This window comes from Dermacentor variabilis, chromosome 11, assembly GCF_050947875.1.
Source record: "Dermacentor variabilis isolate Ectoservices chromosome 11, ASM5094787v1, whole genome shotgun sequence".
NCBI classification, from domain to species: Eukaryota; Metazoa; Arthropoda; class Arachnida; order Ixodida; family Ixodidae; genus Dermacentor; species Dermacentor variabilis.
In genome coordinates this window covers 91,650,183-91,665,332 of record NC_134578.1, presented here as the reverse complement: position 1 = coordinate 91,665,332, position 15,150 = coordinate 91,650,183, and the positions used below count along the sequence as shown (strand labels likewise).

Below are 15,150 nucleotides of genomic sequence, written 5' to 3'. Positions count from 1 at the left end.
CTGGGGGGGCGCCTTGAGTGTCAATGAAGCCGTGAGAAATCGCCCGGCCATTATCTCGAGAGTAGGCTTGGCTCGCGTTGTCCAGCTGTCCGCGGCTCTCGCGCCACTGTCCGCAGCTATGGGAATAAGAAACGTGCGTGCTGTGCCGATGCTGAAGTATAGATCTGCTAGCGACGACCTACGAAGCTTCCGCGTTGGTCGTGCCGTAACCGCACTCGAATGACCCACACCCGGGTGCTCGGTGTCACTGTGGCCGAAAACGGAGACCCATTGCTTGTCCATTGTCTTCTCCCAGCGAAGGCGTTTTTCTCGTGACATATCGAGAACGTGGTATCGACAGCTGTATGCTCGCGGATAGCCTTGTCATTAAAGAGGTGCAACATTTCTGCGGAGCCGACAGCGCGCAACTCCTCCCCACTACTTGCCTGCACTACGGCCCTGTGTTCGGTGTTCCGTGGGACCTTGTCCTGACTCACGCGATCACGTTGCTTCGTAAAACTGCGTTTTCGCCGCCTGGACGATGACAGCGCGTCGTATATAAATAGGCACAGGGCGCCCTTAGATTTCGCGGCCGGTTAAGATTACTTGAAATCACACTTTTATACAGGTAACTGCTTCAGCTTGGTGGATATTTCGGCCCCGAGCTATTGTCATAGATATGTGGCCCTAAGAGCCGTATAAAACTGTCTCTCAGCACTTTCAACTCCAGAATGGAAGCGACAGTGAGAGTCACGCTGCGCACCCTAACCGTGGTGTCAAGTTAGAACAAAATAGCCGTTTAAGGCAGCTTTACTTTCGAATGCACGCATTAGAACTTCCAATTTATTTCGAAGGGTGCCTTAACCCTCGGCAGTGCCTTTGGTTCGTGACTGCTGACAGGCGGTAACGGTGTTCTGAAGGCCCTCCTTCAGATATCGCCTGTGGGCCTGCTGTCGGCTTTATCTCCTACAACCTGAATTCAGGTCAGACAGCGTGATATAGGAGAGAAGGGAGTTATGGTGAAAACGTGCACATATGCTCACACCGGGCCAATTGTGCTAATTACTAGTGCGCCAGTGGGTTGCATACGAATCGCTCGTGTAAACTTTCAGGATTCATGCGGGGCGGTGCTACAGCAAGTTGACCTTTTGGTCATGCTTTAGCCTGAACTATAGCTAATAAACGTACAACACTCCATTCAACTGCATTGTTAAGACTACATACGACTTTCGGGCTTCTTGTTGCTCCCATATCCTGGTTTATCCATACTTAGTTCAACAGAACATCTTAGAGAAACACACGCAGCGGAACGTAAGTTTGCTTGGTCGTGAGCTTTGAGAACGCCGGTGGACCGAATGACCCGATCTTAGCTTTCCTGCTGATCCTGATTCTAGCCATTTCGCTTGGCCTTGACACATTGAAGGTGACTATGCTTTTCAGAAAGTGATGCAATAGTTTACATGTATTCTTCCTACTATTCGAAAGGCATTTCCATATCTCTACCCCCAATCTTCTGATGTGGGGAGTACGTCTAGCACACTTATCTCCAATGTGTACTAATAGTATATATGTATTTCGCTGAAGTATCCAGTCGACACGCTCCTGCTGACACCCAGGTGCCTCACTAACTAGAAATTAGAGCGAGCATCAGATGACGTCGTCATTTTCCCACTTTCCACATTCTATTTTGATCTTCAAAAATTGCATCCACTGTGGTGAAGTAACCGAAATGCAATTAACCTGATCATCATGTATGTAAACGTGACGTTGGCGGCGGATCGTGTGGTACTGACTGTGGCAAAAGGCACAGTTGACCTAAATCATACGTTGATGAGACCCCGTTACCGCTATACATGTATGATAAGCACAAGGGACAAGGTATTTTAATGAATGCCCCAACTGGGAGTATGAAGGGAGCTCCTACCTAACAAGATGGCTATGCAACGATCATAATAATGATGTCGGTATTAATGTATACTGTACAATGACGTGCCTGCACGCATTCATTCTTCGTACTTCGGAGGACTGGAATCGCTTTCTCCGATTAATAGCTTCCGTGCAAGACATTGTTTTTGATAGCTACTAGATAACATCGTATAAATATGATTTTTCAGTATTTATTGCATCTATAAATTCTGCCACTTCGCTTTGTAATGCCTTTGGGACTCCAGGGTGTACTCACAGATGAAATAAATAAAATGAAAAAGTCATGCTTCGCTCTGTGTGCACGGGATCCTGCAGTCACGCACGAAATTTACGGCGAAATGAAAATCGAATGCAGTGCAACGCGCACGATCAAATAAGGGGCACAAAATCATACTGAGCAGACTGACTGATTGCAGTAAACGTTGGTAAGGCTGAACACAGCGTAGCTTAAAGAACCGCGCTTCGGGCGACCTCGGCACGCTCCAACGCACCGTCATTGACTGAGCTCGCGAAGGCAGGCAGGCAGGCAGACTTTCAAAAGATAATCACAGGGCGGCTGTACAATTTAGCCACTGCAAACAAAGGAATATCGCTTGGATTTGCGCTTAACGTGCGGCGGTCGCTTGTAACCACTGACAGAAGGGAACACAATGGGCACCTGCCGCAGTTTGTCAAGCACTGAGCGGCGGTTTAAGGCGTTGTTAACGGTGGCCAGTTGCAGTTCGTGCTGCACGACTTGGCGCCACCGACAAGCTGCGCACTGGTCGAGCGTGTCCATTCAGTCGTGAGACCAGTGCACGGTAGAGCAGAAAACAGTACCCCATTGAGGCCGCTCGTTGCACGAAGGAAAGCTAATATCGCACGCGCAGAATCGTGCGAGGAAAGAGTCCCTACAAAGGACTTGCTCAATACTGTCTCTGTTAACTTATATGTACAAGTGTTACTCTATCTTTTCTGCGGGTGCTACGAATAGTTTAGCAGCCTGCGAGCAAGCTTCACTTTACCAGTCTACGCGCTATTCTTCCTATAGACCCCATTCGGCACCGCAATTCTTTCATTCAATAAAAGAGGCTAGCGAAAACCAGGACGACCACAACATGAGAGGGACACACACAGAAGAGCATCTGTGTGTGTCCCATCTCATCTTGTGGTCACCCTGGTTTGCGCTATTCTCTTTCAATGGACATGTACCAACTTGCCCCTACAGAAGTTTTACATAAGTTCTTTCATTCTTCACCAGTTTCAAACTCTCCATTTAGTATGCTAGCTTGTCTTTCTAAGCCTGTTAGTGCGCTAATAGGTAATCTTCATTATTAATCACAATATTAAACTACTAATTTATCCAACTCACAAGAATGACGCGATAAAGAAGTTCCAAGAAGACAATTAGAAACAATCCTGTCATCGAAGTACTTTTCCTATGATAAGTCTGGCACGAAGGGCAGCGCTGAAAGACCAAAACGAAATAAGCAATTATTTTGTAAGAAATAAAAGCATCATACATGCCAAATATCGAACTATACTTCCAAGTACCCATCTTGAATTCTTCAACGCTGCGTTACCCCACATTAGTATGTCCAATTGTCGGACTGCGTCGCTTGCTGTAATGCTGCAGCTTCAGGAGCTGCACCATCTTCTTGGGCTCTTGGTGTAATTGGCATCCGAAGTGAAACCTTGTTCATGTTTTTGTGATTAATCGGGTGCGGATAAAGTCAATGACATGCGATGGGAGAATGTGTAGACCGAGCGGGAGGACTGCTCCGCCACCAGCATATAAATGGTGTGGCGTGATAATCACTAGCGTCACAATGCGCGGACTCGTTGCAATGCCATCTTGATATGTCATGCTGGAACGTCAGTCTACGGCAACAAGGCAAGCACATCATAATAGCGCATGAACGCACATACACAGCGATGACGTTTATTTGGAGGTTGTTGTTGGAAATTGGTGGCTGTGTACGTCTGTTCACGTCCTCGTCTTTTATACGCTACACGGCTATTCCAAGGTGGCCATCGGCATGGTGCGACATACAGCAACCTTACGTATAAACGTACCTGAAACGGCGGATACGTGTTACAGCCTCCGGGCACAGTGCGATGTTCACGGGTCCCCGATGAACCAGTCTTTCCCATCCTGCTCATTGCGCACAACAGGAAACAGCTGTCGGCGCCGATTTGTGCACGCAGCGGTCAACCGACGAGCCCGACGGTCAGCCGAAACGAGAGAAACACTTGGAAGCGGTGATCGAGTACACACACACACTGACGCACCGACACGAACACCAGCAAACGCGATCAGTCGGGAAGGGAGACTGCACCTCCGCACGTGAGTTCAGGAAACCAACATCATCGGACTCGGCCAGCAAACCGAAGAAGGACGTCAACGGCCGGCTCCAGTCCAGGAACTAGCTATCCGAAGAGGGGGATAGGGGCGGGTGGGTGCGGGCGACTCGAAGACACGCCGGCGGTCACCCAAGCGCGAGCGTTGAACGAGAAAAAGAGTTCCGAAAGCCAGACCAGACGCTCGTCTGCGAAGCGGCCTCGATTTGGCTGTGTGGCCGCCGCCGCCGCGTGCGATGTGGGGTGGTCGAGGTACCTTCCCCTTCCTCCTCCTCCTCTTGTCGTGTCTCTCTCTCACCTTTTCTCTCTCTCTCTCTCGTGTTCTTTCTGCGACTGCCCCGTGTGCAGTACCCTCAGCAAGCGTCCAGCGCTGGGTGTCGATCAACTGACCGTTCCATGTCGACCAGAAGCCCCGTGGCAGGGACAGCTTGGGAAGCGTCCTTCTTTCTCAATCCCCCGCCCGTTTTGTTTTGTCGGTGCCGCTATTTCTTTTGCTCTCTCCTCCTGACCACCAGGTGATGCGAGGGGGGTTTTACCGTTCCCTAGGCTATATCGTTTTAAACCAGAGAGAGTACTCCTTCTCACGAAGACAACTCTTTCCCCGGTCGTCGTCGCTGCCGCAGCCGCTGGTGGCGGCTTGTTCCGAGGAAGTATACGAAGAGGATGTTCGTATTCCAGCGTCTCGAGAGTCGAATGGAAAGGGAGTGAACCACTCCACGAAGCCGGTTATGCCTTTCGGTTTCTGCTTTTGGTCGTTCCGCTCGTCTAACTCTCTTTTTTTTTCCCCGCTTCTCATGCGTGCGTTACGCTGTGGCCACCCTTTAACGCTTATGCTGCATACCTTGTGCAATGCGCCCAGTTGGCACCTTTTCTTTCGGTAATAAGTTATTCTTTAGCACATCTTTAGTTTTTCGTACTTAGCTGTTGGGAGTTCTTTCAGCCATTCACTTGGCCGTTCAGGGCATGGAGTTCCATGACGCTCGGGTGCAACGTTGGCAGCATATACAGTTTACACGGTTAAATGTTATTATTTTGCTCGATTGCCGGAGACGCCACCTGAAGGTCATTCCTTATCTTAATCCTGGTCGAAGTACCTTTGGCGCAACTGTAGCAGCCATTCAGAAAAAAGAAATGAAGAAACTTGCGGCCCACTTTTCTGCATATGTAGTCCACTAACGTAGGTTGGATTGGCTAACGGAAGTAAAGTATTGGCAGATCAAGATTAAGTCCTATGTATGTCTCGCTCTGCATTACTCTGGAGAACGATGAAGCTTCCACAGTCAGTTCTGGAAGTAGTTCTACGTTCTGAGAGAGGCAACATTAGAAACATTCATCGATACTTTTTTTGCTTTTCTGCAGGAAACGAAAGTGACCCGCCATAACTAAAAAAATCCCAATGGCAGTTAAAAGCTAGCTCCAATTCGACACCTGATTCCTGAACGTATCGAAATGAAATTAAATGAACTGTAGATGTAAAACCTACTAATAGCAGTTGGCATAAATGTGTTTTTCCTTAATAACAATTTATTTTCTCTCAGAACTGTTTACTTTGGAAGTATGCAACTGACTAATGACTAATAAGCATTCTATTAAAAAAAGTTTGCCTATAAAGCTCCTTTCTTAAAGTTGTTTATTTAGAGTCAAGGCTTGATTAAATGCGTTCCCTAAGATTGTGGATGTTTCTAATCAAAAATAAAGAAATGAAGCGGACTCCAATGCAACTTATAGGAATAATCTGATCAAAGTGCATTGCCGATTTTTGCAAAATAAAAAAAAAAGAAAGGAAATGTCAGACGCGTCCATCACCGCATGAGCGAAAACCTTCTAGGAGGCTCCGACACAATGACGGTTTACACGGCGTACAAAAATCAAACCATAATTCGTGTGAAACAAGTTGTTTACTTTCATTCCTAAACATGCCGAGCCTTCCGCTGTTCTCTGAGGCTTCGATGAAATCAAAAGCCAAAGTCTTGAGTTCCTTTCGGCGCCATGTTAGTGCCGAACGAAGCACCACCACTTCCCGAAACAAACGGGGCTCCACCCTTGACCAGCACGTGACAAGGTGGACACGTGGCCTTGTTCTTCACAATGCCACGAAGTCCTCGAGCCACGTCACTTCTCAGGGCCATGGGCATTTCGTGCACTCCTATTAACCGGTACTTTCCTTCGTGCCTTTAAAGAGCAACTGCTGTCCTTCTCCCAAGAGCGTCACGGTTGCTCCGGCGGCAGTCATGTCGCCATGCGCTCCAGACAAAATATCACCTTCGAAGTTTTTTTTTTTTCTAGAGAACTGCGTGTCCGTTGACCACGTGACCGCGCAATGAATCGGGCAGGTCCGCAGGGAACACGCGAGCGTCGTGAAGCCCGACAGCGACATGACCGATTGAGGAGGATCATGCGACAGGCACGTTGTATTCGGGAGGGAATCATTGACGTGTATTTCTTTCTTTCTTTCTTTCTTTCTTTCTTTCTTTCTTTCTTTCTTTCTTTCTTTCTTTCTTTCTTTCTTTCTTTCTTCCTTCCTTCCTTTCTTTCTTTTTCTTTCTTTCTTTCTTTCTTTCTTTTGCAAACAATGGATCACTTGCCATGAGGCGCATTTTCAATGATGTGAGCATCGTGACTGATGCTAGCGCGTAATTGTTTTAGGAAGCGCAGAAAAGATCGACAAGCGCGAATAGTGGAGCCCTATCCTACAATGGCGAATGTATCACAAGATTTGCATAACACAGCTACTGCAAGTCTCGTTCACCGAAATTTGGTTAAGGGTATACAGGAAACACAAATATTAACCAAACAGAAGAATCACATGTTCTGTGAAAGGCGCTGCCGGAACTTCTCAAGCCATCTAATCTAATCAAATAAGTAAAGAAGAAAGGGCAATTTCATAAAATACACAATTGTGAAAACAAAATGAAGAAGAAAGGAAATCATGAGGCATATACCGTTATGATTATCATATACGTGTCTTCTCTATTAACGCAATGAATTACCTCGGCAGCCTACGGGATAGCTTTTATGCTCAATGAAGCTGCGTACCAAAGCCGAATGGCACGTCAATCAGCCGCAGATACATGCCTTCTGCAAGAGCCGTCTATGGCGAGAATACTGAATATGAAATGAGATCGTTACAGACGCAAAACATTTGCGGCGCTAATCTATCAGGAGATTATGCCAAAGGACCAGGCAGGATTCCGTAAAGGCTACTCAACAATAGACCATATTCACACTATCAATCAGGTGATAGAAAAATGTGCGGAATATAACCAACCTTTATATATAGCTTTCATTGATTACGAGAAAGCGTTTGATTCAGTCGAAACCTCAGCAGTCATGGAGGCATTGCGGAATCAGGGTGTAGACGAGCCATATGTAAAAATACTGAAAGACATCTATAGCGGCTCCACAGCCACCGTAGTCCTCCATAAAGAAAGCAACAAAATCCCAATAAAGAAAGGCGTCAGGCAGGGAGATACGATATCTCCGATGCTATTCACAGCGTGTTTACAGGAGGTATTCAGAGACCTGGATTGGGAAGAATTGGGGATAAGAGTTAATGGAGAATACCTTAGTAACTTGCGATTCGCTGATGATATTTCCTTGCTCAGTAACTCAGGGGACCAACTGCAATGCATGCTCACTGACCTAGAGAGGCGAAGCCGAAGGGTGGGTCTAAAAATTAATCTGCAGAAAACTAAAGTAATGTTTAACAGTCTCGGAAGGGAACAGCAGTTTTCAATAGGTAGTGAGGCATTGGAAGTGGTAAGGGAATACATCTACTTAGGACAGGTAGTGACTGCGGATCCGGATCATGAGACTGAAATAATCAGAAGAATAAGAATGGGATGGGGTGCGTTTGGCAGGCATTCTCAGATCATGAACAGCAGGTTGCCATTATCCCTCAAGAGAAAAGTGTATGATAGCTGTGTCTTACCAGTACTCACCTACGGGGCAGAAACCTGGAGGCTTACGAAAAGGGTTCTACTCAAATTGAGGACGACGCAACGAGCTATGGAAAGAAGAATGATAGGTGTTACGTTAAGGGATAAGAAAAGAGCAGATTGGGTGAGGGAACAAACGCGAGTTAATGATATCTTAGTTGAAATCAAGAAAAAGAAATGGACATGGGCAGGACACGTAATGAGGAGGGAAGATAACCGATGGTCATTAAGAGTTACAGAATGGATTCCAAGGGAAGGAAAGCGTAGCACAGGGCGGCAGAAAGTTAGGTGGGCGGATGAAATTAAGAAGTTTGCAGGGACAACATGGCCACAATTAGCACATGACCGGGGTAGTTGGATAAGTATGGGAGAGGCCTTTGCCCTGCAGTGGGCATAACCAGGCTGATGATGATGATGATGATATGTTTCCAAGCCGGAATACTCAGTTGCCACTACACTACTCTCTGGGTTTTGGAATAACAAACGCTGTATTCACTCATTCATGCCATAAAACTGTGTGGCATCTCGGAATTTGTAGAGATAAATATAGTGCAAAAGTGAATCAATATCGAGAGACAAGACGCACTTTATATTTGTGTATTCCTGAAATTTTGAGGCACCCCTACCTATCCCCAATAATGTACACATAAAATATATGCAAATTATCAAAGCATTTAAGAAACCGCAGTGTATAAAATGCGTGAATGAAGGATGTTTGCGCAATATAGTGGGGAGCACATTTCCTTCCACAAGCATGGTTCTCAATTTAGCCGCTTCTCGTGGATACAATGGTAAATATTTTGCATAGAAGGGATAATCTAGAGAGAGCCTTCTACACAAATGAAAATTGCCCACTGCCACAGACTACTCAATAACAGCGTGGTATCAAGAATAATCGGATGAGAAATCATTGCCGCTGATTATTTCTGGACGAAGTTCTCCGCCGTGGGCATCGCCTGAGTGGCGTCCGCGAAGAAGTTGCTATAGGCTCATCACTTTATGTTGGACTCACGGAGTGCTCTTAAAATGACTGTCACATAATTTCGGGATAGTACTTTGCGATGAGTATATCGAGACGTCGAGGTGTTAGGAAGTTCCCGAAATATATCATTCACCCACTGTGTCATCTCAGTCTATGACTAAATTGGAAATGTTACACGAAGCATCGTGTTTTCATTCCCAACCTCACAGGCGAAATATTTTCGTTATAGAACTTTCCGCTCGCTTCAACGGCAGCACCGTTTTAGGTGACGTGCGCGAACTCCTTGACTAGACTAACTTGTCCTCTTCGCGAAGGTCGTTCCTCTATAGCCACTGAAGTAAATATTGCAAATATTTTGTCAGGTAAGGGGGTCCACGCATCGGCGAAAGGCTGGCTCGAAGGTCGCACGTCGACCAGAGGGGGAGGGTGCAAACATACATGAATGACAGACCGGGCCCGGCGTCTGCGGCCGCGATAGCGCCAGGCAATGAAGCGGAACGCTTTCACTTAATCCCCTTTCGGTGGAAAGGCTAGCGGTTCGACCTCAACGTTACCACTCCGAGGCTCGCTCCACGGCAGGGACGCCCTTTAAAACGCTTCCATCAGCGAGAGCTGCCCAGCCGCTGTCGAGCTATCTCTGCACGCGGAGTCATTCTTCATCCGTGCGCTTGAGCGCACGCGGCACGCGACAGGGATCGAAAAAAGAAATAATTTGGGCCTGTCGTCTTCCATTGAGGAGCGCGCGGGCGTGACGACTCGGGAATCGCGAATGAACCACCCAAAAAAAAAAAAAAACGCACCCGGTGTCATCCGTCTTTGCGCAAAAGCGCCGCAGGCTGCACCGAAAGCGCATACCTTGGCCGCGCGCTTTCTGCGCGCCGTCGCCTGGAATTATGCGCGCGCGCGGAACGCCTTTTGTTTGTGGACGACGTTGCGCCAACAATGGCGCGCATACCGGTACCGAGGTTTGCCCGAGGAAACCAGAGCTTCGCGCAGTTTGCCCACGCGGTGAGGCTCGGTTTCGCCACTAAGTGGCGTGAAACAACAGGGCGCACGCCTGCTGTCAAGAGGCATGAGAAATCGTAAACACTGCGTGCTTCGATACCAGCGATCCATCGTTCTTTTATTTTTGTGTGTGTGTGACATTGAGATGGAACGTAGCGTTGATAGCACTATGTACAGTTGCTAAGCTACAACTGTTGCAAGGTTGAGAAACAACGCGTTACCGCCCTCTAACTGTTGGTATTTCGACTCCCCTACCGGTTGGCCCCGACAGGAACTGGTTGTATCACGAACCATTACGTAAACGCTTACAAATGCCGTTACACGGGACTAGCCTCAATGCGATTGAATCTATAATATAAATGTGCAGAGGCACCGAAACGCTGAAGATCTATAAACCGAAGATTGTTCCTTGTACATCCGATAAGCAACTATCTTCTACTTTAACTGAGACTACAGCTTTCTGCGCTGCTTCTTAAGAGTTGTCAGACGTTAATAGACTGCACCACTCTGTTCATTCCAACAACTCTGAACTTAAAGGTACATATTGCACACTTCTGCACGTGCACCCACCCACTCTTGCACGCGCATGCACGAGAGAGAGAGAGAGAGAAAGCAAGGACAGGAAAGGCAGGGAGGTCAACCAGAGGAGCACCCGGTTTACTACCCTACATTGGGGGTGGGGGAAAGGGGAATAGAAAGAGGAAAGACAGGGAGAGAGCGAGCGCTGAGTGCGTGTGGGAGGGACACTGTACACAGGTACGCTATAAACGGTCTCTTAAACCGGTGCACTTCAAGTGTTGTACTAATGCACGATTCGCCTTTCGTGCCAGTGACGGGTGTGGCCACGGTCCGAGTATCTTTGACTCGTTGAACGGTCTTAAGTCCAGTCGGTGTAATGTTTTCCGCAGAGAGAGGCGTTGTACATCGTAGCGGGGGCAGGTACACAATAGGTGCTCGATGGTCTCCTCGCACCCACAGGAATCGCACATTGGGCTCTCGGCCATTCCCAAACGATAGGAGTATGAGTTCGTGAACGCTACTCCCAGCCACAAGCGGTACAGCAAGGTTGCTTCGCCGCGGGAAAGGCTAGATGGCAGTTGTAGCCGTAGCGTGGGGTCCAGTTTATATAATCGGCAGTTGAAGGCACTTGAACTCCAGAGATCTAGCGACTTTTTGCGTGCATGTAGGCGAAGTTCCCTGGCAGCGTCCGACCTCGCCAAAAGTACGGAACGGGTCTGGGTATCTTCATGGGCAGAACGGGCAGCCTTGTCAAGCAGGTTGTTGCCGACGATGCCACAGTGAGCAAGAATCTATTGAAATATAATGGTGTGTCCTCTTTGCAGAGCATGGTAGTGCACTTCCCTGATGCGCGAATCCACATTATGCGTGCTGTCTGTCCAACACACTAACTTCCAGATTAATATGTCCTGCACAGGCAAATCTGCATGTTTCTTTTTTTCCCTCCAGCAAACGAGAAAGGCCCGCGATCATGGTGAAATGAAGTATATGAGGCCCTGATCGCATTGCGTCGATCACACCGGTAAGCCCCGTAGATAGGAAATTGTTCATACAGCCCAGCTACAACGCCAATGACCATAAAACTAATGAATTGCTTCCTTATTGTAAATGAACAATTTTTTTCTTCGACGGATAATTTTTTTTACAAGGAATATTTTTTCTCAAAGCAACTTGTCCTCCTCGTGAAGGTCACCCTTTTACTGCCTTTGAAGTAGATATTGCAAATATTGGGGCAGCTAGTGGGGTCCACAAATGCCCAGAAGGCTGGCTTGAAGATTGCATGTCGACCAGAGCGGATAAGCGTGCATGAATGACAGACCGGGCATGGCGTCTGCCGGGCCCAGTTTTATATTGAAAAGCATTTTTATGTTCCTAAGAAGCAATGTAAAATTTGGCAGCGCGTTGGGAACTGCAGCTGGACACATCCTTGTAGGAGCGGCTCTGTGCGGCCTCAAGCAACGACACGATGGAACGATGCGCGTGGCTGTAGCCGAATAATGCATTTTCAATTACCCTCCTCTTTCGGTCTCACTGTCCGAAATATCTCCAAAGGAATGCAAACGATTGTCCCCATCCTGCAGAGTTTTCTTTCACCAGGATTCTTAAGAGCAACGCATTGAAGAATGAGAAATATTCGAACGTCCGTTGTTTTTATATCGTTCGAAGAACGCCTGTACCAATTCCATCACGTTTCCTAGTGGCTTGGATAGATGCTCGTCCCCCCCCCCCACTCCTCGGTTGCAAGCTACAAACAAAAAAGAAAAGAAACTCATAGGACAGACGCGCTACTGCGCCTACCGACATAAAGGCAATGCAGGAAGAAACTTCCGTGAATCGACAGGCCCCCAGTAAGCACTTCACTGACTTTCGATGCCAATTTGGTGCTCCAGATTCGGCCCGTCTCGAAAGCTCCTTCCCGACGCATCAGCCGAGGCGTTTATTTCTCAATGGCAGGGCGTATCGATGTCTCCTAGACAATAGAAGCGTACTCGAGAGCCCTTTCTGCCCGCGTGTGTCTCTGGCTGAAAGCAGAGAAGAACCGACCGTCACGGCTCGAAGCCCGCAGCGGCAATCGCGTCGTGACGAAAGGACTTAATGGTTACAGCTACGGGGACGGGACCGCCGAGGATTGTCTACCGCATCCTTCGCTAACGCCAACTTGCCCCATCTAATTGCCAGCTATACGAGAAGTTTTTAAAAGAACAAGAAAAAGGCATCAAGAAAGCGGAATTGTCCCGCCCTTCGGGAGTCGCTTGAGCCGGTTGATTTCTCTTATTTTCCCCCCGCTTCTCCAGCTTTTCTCCCAGAAGAGCGATTCTCCTTCTTGCGTGTCGCAGGCGGACCGTAAACAATTGTTTTTTTTTATTTATCGCCGCAGTTCCGCGATTTTCCGCAATTGGGCAACACTGGACATGGCGGGCGTAGCTGTGTACAACTGGTGTTTGCCGCTGCCTCGAGTGAAAAGCGGTACCGTTCGGGCCGGACGGCCTGCGTCGTCCCAGCTGGAGTTGCTGCGCAGTGGACAGGGCGTCACTGCCGCAAAGGGAAGAGAACGAAGCCATGTAAGCAAGGCGAAAGCAATCGAACCGTTTTTGACTCCTAAATTATCGGCCTTGGGAAGCGACCAGACGCGCGCCAGTGACTTTCGGCGAATGCAGCTGTTCTCACCGGGCGACAATAGAAGGGACGAAAGAGAAATGCTGCCCTCAGCATCAACCCTTCCTCTGTGTCGAGTAATAGCTAGTGCTTTTATAAAAATATGTGTAGCTTGCTAGGCTACGAACCAAACTGAGGTACGTATTGCACAGTGGGGTCGCGACAACGGGGCCGTTATGATCACGTATGTGCAAAACTAGTCAGGTTTTCAACGCGCAAAACAATTTATAGCTTCAAATAAAATGCCGAAACAGTATTCTATTTTCACACTAGACTTCCGTCAACAGGCCAGATATGATTGTGTGTCTATGCCAGTAAAGTTTCCAACATGTAACACAAGCTATTGTTTTAAGTAAACCGTCTAATAAGTAAAATTGTGTTAGAACACTCAGCTTCCTCCGTCAACGAACCAGTTATGATAACGTAGGAGTAACACCAGTCAAGTTTCTGCGCCAGCAATATTACAGCAAAGCTGTATGTGGCTCACCGATTCGTCCGTACGTCCGCCGTCTGTCACCTCTACGCCGAAAACTAATCCGGCGCAGCCCCAGGCCCACACGCTAAAAATATTAATAAAAGAGCAAGAGAGACGCGCGCTTGGCTTTGTGGCGTCTTGCTCTATGTCGCAGCCGGGCGCGCGCGCAGCAGTTTCTCTCCGGATACGAAATGGGTAGGCCACGCGTCATACGTACTCCTGAGGAGCAGGCAGCTTTCGATGAGCAATGCCGCGAACAGAACCGGGATCGAGCTCGTCCACGCTCTGCCGATCTGCAGCCGGGGCCCAAGAACAGGCTCGTGCAGCCGAGCGCAAGCGGGATATGCATACCAAAGATCCGGCAGCCTATCAAGTCGTCATTTAATGAACCGCTGTGATTAACCCAGTAATAATCATCGACGCCGCACGTTTCCGTTTCGCTGGTTAACCATCTGTACGGAGAGCTTGGGCGGCGATTTCTTTTTGTTTTAAATAAAACCAACAAGTAAAATAAAGATTACAACCATTAAAAATATTATAAAGCAAGTGACTTCGGCCATTTCCTCGACAGAAAGCTTGAGTTTCAACCACGAAGGCGAATCAGACGCATTTTTTACTTTGGAATGGTCGCCTACACAACACACACCATAACACGATCGCATATGACAGTATGACATTCGCTCTGAGGGAACTCTGGCCTTGTAAATATGCGGAAAAAGATATCTCGATTAAAGATGTATCCTTGAAGGGTGGAACCCTCCAGGGCGGCACCATGCGAACCTTGCAATGTGTACGGGACTTCGCCCTGACAGGCGGAGTTACAGGGCGACCGTGAAACGCCGAAACCTTTTCCATTTCCTTACTCTCTTGACTTGAATGCTTGCAGTAGGCCAAATCCCCCTCTTCATAGAAATAACATTTATTCATTCATCATCTTCGCAGAGAATCTCATCCAATTGATCGCATCGCATTTCAAGTGTCCTTGAGACGGCGCAATTCTGTATAAGGCTTCTGCAATGATTTTTCGAATAGCCGAATTTCCTCTTGTAGTGTTGGGTGCTTGGACGAGGAAATTTAGCCGGGCTGCAATTTTCGGTAACTGGAACTGATGGCAATGGCGATAGTGAATTTGTTAGGAGTTCGGCGCTTGTAGCTACGAAAGCTAACAACATTCAGCTTTCTGAATGGCAGCGTCTCACTCTACCTGAGAATACCAATTCATCATCGTAGCACCCCCTCTCATTGAGTCGTGGTTGTCTTTTGCAATTCCATTTCTTGAATGACGCATTGAAGAAATAACTCGAAGCCCTTTTAATTTCGAGCCTGGTTTG

At 47.8% G+C, this 15,150-nt stretch overlaps 1 protein-coding gene across 4 annotated transcripts in view; it reads right to left on the bottom strand.

Annotated features, from left to right (window-relative positions):
* The window catches only part of LOC142563855 (prestin-like), a 275,908-nt gene that overhangs the window by 137,474 nt on the left and 123,284 nt on the right, over positions 1-15,150 (bottom strand). Inside the window, exon 1 of one of the 4 annotated variants that reach the window (XM_075674526.1) lies at positions 3,961-4,073. The exons of the other annotated variants lie outside the window; for them this stretch is intronic. The gene's annotated coding sequence lies outside the window, so the exon portion shown is untranslated. Of the gene's footprint in view, positions 1-3,960; positions 4,074-15,150 lie in introns of those variants that run through there. 4 annotated transcript variants of the gene reach the window in all.